Here is a 6000-nt window from a genome sequence, read left to right on the forward strand (position 1 = left end):
GGTGGGGATGTTTGGGGGTGGGGTGGGGATGGACTGGCACGGGGCAGGAGGGAACTTTCTGGAGGAGAGAAATGTTCTGTATTTTGGTAAGACTGTGGGATACACTGTATTTGTCAAAAGTTACCCAGTTGTATACTTAAGATAGACACATTTCAATGTATGTAAATTATACTTGGATTTAGAAATTAGGAAAAATTAAAATAGTTGCTTAGAAAAAAAATTAGTCTTGTGAACAAACCTATGTCATTTAGAGGAGAGATGCTATAGCCTTACAAACAAGGAAAACACATTTCTCTCCGGGATCTAAATAACACACTTCAGCAGGCAGGATTGGCTCTGGGGTCCAAGGGCGACTGACAGATGGTCTGTTTCTGCTGCTCCGTCCCCAGTGGGTCCGACTGGGTGGGAAGTTCATCAACGTGTCATGGGCTGAGAGAGAATGGGAGATTCTGGTGTGTGGTTTAGGTCTGCCCGAAGCAGGGGCTGGAGCACAGGATGTTCTGAGGTGCCTGTCAGGTGGGTTTGGGGACACCCTCCACCACCCAGCTGCCATCTGTGTGCAGGAGACCCTGGGAGAGTGTTTGGGGTTCAGAGGAGTCCCCTGGTGTTGAGAAAACACTTCCTTAAGCACCAGGGTGTTAGAGTGTTGGGTGATCCCTACTGACGTTAAAGGTTGGGTTTGACCTGGCAATGCCTGCTGACCTTGGTGGGGGAGGGCAGTGTCCTTGGGAGGGGGCGGGTGGAGGCAAAGAGCTCTGGTGGTCCAGCCTGCAGCTCCTCAGAGTGCTGGTTCTAACCACAGGAAGGGGAAGGGGTATATCTGACCTCTCTTGCCAGGAGGCGGGGTCCCGGGCTCTGGCAGGGCTGAGGAGGGTTTGGTAGGGTTGCTGTGTGGATGCCAGGAAGGTCTGGGTCAAGGCTGCAGGCTGTGTGCCTAGAGGAAGCCCAGCCCCCACAGGCAGACCTGGGGAGCAGGACCATTCCCGTCATCAGTCCTCAGGGGTGGATGGGCAGAACTCCAGAGGGGGAGTCAAATTGGAGGTTCGTGCTGACAACTAGCAGGAAGGAGTCAGGGAGGCAGAGTCTGGACAGGTCCTGAGACATCAGAGCCTTTCACAAGTGCCGGCGGCCGTGGCAGGCGGGCAGGGTCTGGCAGGGGCGCTTGAATCTTTCCAAATGCGCGTCCTACTGAGAGCAGCTGGTTTCCGTGTAAACTCATTCCACTTCCCTTTTTTAACCTTTAGATCTAGGGGTGCATTCGTAAATTTTAATTACCGACTCTCTGGACCCAAAGTTAAAACAGCCATGATTTATAGACCTCGCAATTTCTGCGGCGTAAATACTCCCCCTGTGGCTGATTCCAATCTATCAGCATGAACAGAGTTAGGCGATACAATTCACCTAGTGTTTCCACCTCATGGATACAGCAGACTTAAATAACCTCAGGAGCACCGAGAACAATAAAATGGGGTAGTTAAGAAGGTGATGAGCTTGAGCTTTTGTGATCTCTTTATAGAACCCAGGTCACTGTCAGTTTGCATAATTTATATTTTTTGATAATGGCTTCATTTAACAATGGCTTTGCCAGAGTCCTGAACATTTCAGTCTTGTGAGCAAGTAGGAGCTGACTCCAGGACCGCACCGTTAGACCAAATCCCAGAGACATACAAGCCAGAGGAGCTCCAAGCTGGGAGTCTGGGCAGTAGCTAAGCCACTGAGAAGTGTGACAGGAAGAATGCGGTTTTCAGCAAGGCTCTCCGCCCCGGGAGCACACAGCCCTGGGAGAGGCAGGAATGGAACAGGCAGACCCTCAGCAGGGCATTGGTCTGGGGCCCTCCCACTCATTCTCTGTGCATGATTTAATGCTTTGTATCTTTGTGCCCTGACTTAGGATTTCTGTCCGCCTTCCAGCCCGCCATGTGAATCTCAGTGTCTGAGCGTTAGTTGGAGGTTTTTAAGCTCCTGGATGTCTGGTTATTGATTCTTGGCCTCAGCTGGACATTGACATCATGCGCAAGACTTTAAAAAATTTGGAGGCCTGGGTTATAGGCTATCCCTAGTAGATTCGGAATTTTTGGCTCTTGGGTGTATCCAACAACGGCTGGTTTAAAGACTCCTTGGGCGGTTTAGTGTGCGATGATGTCGAGTGTGGCTCGTATCCGTCAGTGCACTCAGACACTGGTGTCCTCTGTGCGTCAAGTCCCTGATATGACCCAGACACTGGGGAAATAGGTGAAGAACCCCTCAGCTGAGGAACTTATAGTGCAAGTCCCGAGGGGGAGAACAGGCCACCGAGTGGAACAGTCCTAGTGTCTATTCTCCAACACCCACTGTGTCTGCAGCAGAGATGCAAAAATCGGCCACAGGTTCCTTCCATCCCTGCCTGAGTATCTATCCCTTTGCAACGTGACTTTGCCAACCCTTCCATTCAGAAGGGTCCTTGACTTGGTCTAGACTTGTGATTTGCTTTGACTGACAGAATGTTCCAGAAGCAGCATGTGATGGAGTTTAAGCAAACCACAGGGTTTGCAGGTGCTGTCTTCCACATGACTGCCCTCAATTCAGACACCAGCTGCAAGTTCAGGGGCTGGCTATGAACTTGACGGCCCCCACAAGCAACCTCCAGTTGGACAATTCACTTAGAATGACTCACAGAGCTCGAGAAATTGTTATCCTAGGATTACGGTATTATAATAACAAAAGCATACAAATTAGAACCAACCAAAGGACAAGGTGAACAGCAGTAGGGGTCCAAACATGAAGCTTCCGGTCATCCTCCCCATGGAGTCCTCGATGGTGTAACCCCTCCTGGTTATGATTTATGAGCGCACATGAGAGTATTGCCAATGGGGGAAGCTCGCAGAGCTTTGGCTTCCAGAGTCTCACTGGAGCTTGACTTCCCACCACTATACGCTGACCTTCAGTCACCAGCTCCTCTGGGCATTCTAAGTGCTATGGCATGTCCCCAAACCCACCATGAACCACATGGTCAACTCCCAGGGACCAAAGCCCCATCAAGCAAGTGTCCAGAGATCACCTCCCAGTAGCTGAGGGCAGAGGCCAGACCTCTCTCTGGGTGAGGTTTTTCTGAGCTTAGACCTCAAGGGACCATCAATTTCCACTTGTGCCTTCTTGGAATGTTCCTGTCACCAGGCTGGCCTCCCTGAGGGTGGGAGACCATGTGGAGAGAGATGCCACGGGACTGCCAGCACCCAGTGCCAGACGGGATGAGCGATGTCCTGGCTCTGTCGGCCACCAGATGACCGCACCCACGGAAGTGACCCTAGGCTAGGCTGCCAAAGAAGGTGTAAGATACACCGTTCGATTTGAAATGTATGTAAACAATGAATTTTTTTAGCATTAATTATTACCCAAGACATACTGATCCTAAAAAAAAATTATTTGTTGTTTCTTTGAAATTAAACTTTAATGTGGCATCATGCATTTTTATCTACTAAATCTGGCAGTCCTGTCAAAGGTGAGACTGTAGAAGACCCAGCCAGCGGAGCCCAGCCTGAACTGTTAACCTGTGGAGTCACGAGCAAATCAATGGTAACTGTGTAGGATGCTATGTTTTGGGGTGGGAGGGTGTTTGTTCATCCCCACCAGGATTCTCAAACTTCACCACGTGCTAGCATCATCTGGAAAGCCTATTAAGATGCCACTTGAAGAAATTAGTAGCATGTTCAGGTCTCACCTAGATAAAATGTTTTTACATAAAAACACGTGCTTCTCACGTATACAATCTTAGAGATTTGTATTTAAGGCATCTTCACTTCCTTAGGAAATTGGAAGTTCATCTTGTGTTGAACGGTGGCTAAACCCTGGGAATTAGACTAAGTATAGCTAATGAAATAGAGTTTTAAAAAGTGCAGCCTGCTGAGAGGTCCACCCCCACAGCTTCTGATTCAGCGGCTCCGGGATGGGGTCCAAGAATCTGCATCTCTACCAAGTTCTCCCTCAGTACTGAGGCGGCTGGGCTGGGTACCACTCCTGGACCACCAGGCAACCCTGCTTCTGTGGCCGGTGATTGGCCCAGGGAGGAGCATGTGACTCTGTCCTGACCAATGAGTGCTGAGGAAGTCTGTGGATGTGCTTCTAAGAAAGGGTTTCCTGCCTCTTTTCTTCCTTTGGATGCTGTTCTCTGGATTTGGTGCCTGGAGCTGCCTCAGCCGTCTAGTACCCCTGGGGTGGGGGTCCCAGCCTGGGGCCAAGGCCAGCACCCCGGGGGAGAGGGCTGCGGGAGAAAGGGGCCGAGACCTTGTGACATTGTTGATCCGCTGACATGAACCTGCTCCCTGCCCTTCCCCCGCTGCTCTTGCTCTGGACACAGCAAGGTCCTTCATGGATAAAACCAGGTGGAGTTAGGGCCCCTGTGACTGCAGCTAGAACACCCAAGCGGACCTACCTACCTGCAAGCAATTGCCAAACGGCGAGGCAGATGCCAGAAGGAAGCTATACCCTGTATCTGGGGCGGCTCACTTAGGTGCTTCGTGAAGATTCTCATGGACAGAGCTGGACGTGATGTGGGGGTCAGATGCTGGCCTGTGAGGTGGGAGAGAACGCTGGTCTTTCTCCCTGGGCCCAAGGTCAGAATGGCCGGGACCACCTGGCAGCCGGTGTTAGGAGTGCTGTGTGCACCTGCCCGGGGCAACCAACCCTGGGATCAACCTAAGGTTTCAGTCGCCGATGCCCCAGGATAGCAAGAGGTTGAAGAGGAGGGGAGGAGGGCGAGGGGGGGCTCTTCCGGCTCTTCGAAGCTCCCGTGGAGTGGGATGGAGGCGGTGGGGCTGCTTCCCCACTAATTTCATGTGGGGGAACAGCTTTACAGAACGTGAGGAGAATTAAAAGGGATTTGCACTCCTGGGTATGCCTTAAGGAGACCAATAAACCCTCGGTTATTGGATTAGCATCGCTGGGGCAGCGGCTGATCCAACTTTGCTTTGGGTGCTCAGGAGCAGGACACTAGAACTGCAAAAGCGCTTGGCCTCTGGCCAAACCCTGCCTCGGGGCTGCGAGATTTTTTGTTTTCTTTAGCACGTGATCTAAAAATAAGAGAAGTAAGATCCAAAGTCCCCAGCAAAGGCCATTCAGATGCCGCAGCTTGACTGAAGTCCTTTCTCTGGCAGATACAGGTCCTGGAACCAAGCGAGGGAAGGGGGAGCAGAGGACGATGGAGCTGGGTGCCTGGGTCGCACGAGGTCAGAGCCTCGGTTGCGGGGCTCCCGGAAACGGGCGGTGAAACAGGAAGAAGTCATTTGACCATAAAGGGGTCATTTGTGTGAAAGCCAAGCTTGAAGTCGTTACTCATCAGTGAATCAGGAGTCACGAGTGTGACTGTTTTTTTGTTTAAAAATCGAGCTAAAACTCACATCATGTCAAATAACCAGCTTAAAAGCAAACAGTTCGGCGGCATGGCCTACACTCACAATGTTGGGTGACCACCGCCTCTAACCAGTTCCAGGACATTGCAGTCGCCCCAAAAGGGCACTCCAGACCCACTAGGCTAGTCGCTCTCCCTTTCCCTCCCTAGCCACCACCAATCTTCTGCCTCCATGGATTTACTTGTCCTGGAGATTTCATAAGAATGGGATCTTACAACATGTGACCTTTAATGTCTGGCTCCCTTCACTTAGAATTCCGTTTTCAAGACTCGTCTATATATTACACATCAGTATCTCAATCCTGAATACGATTATACCGGAATAATATTCCATTGGATGGATATTCCACATTTTGCTTTTCTTTGTTTGTTTGTTTTGGATATGCCACATTTTTAAAAAAGAGTATTTATTCATTTGAGAGAGAGAGAACACGAGTGGGGGGGAGGGGCAGAGGAAGAAGCAGACTCCCCGCGGAGCAGGGAGCCCGACGTGGGGCTGGATCTCAGGACCCTGGGATCACGACCTGAGCCAAAGTCAGACGCTTAACCAGCTGAGGCACCAAGGCACCCCTGGATAGACTACATTTCGATTATCCGTTCACCTGTCGATGGACATC

This window comes from Mustela nigripes, chromosome 16, assembly GCF_022355385.1.
Source record: "Mustela nigripes isolate SB6536 chromosome 16, MUSNIG.SB6536, whole genome shotgun sequence".
Taxonomy (NCBI): domain Eukaryota; kingdom Metazoa; phylum Chordata; class Mammalia; order Carnivora; family Mustelidae; genus Mustela; species Mustela nigripes.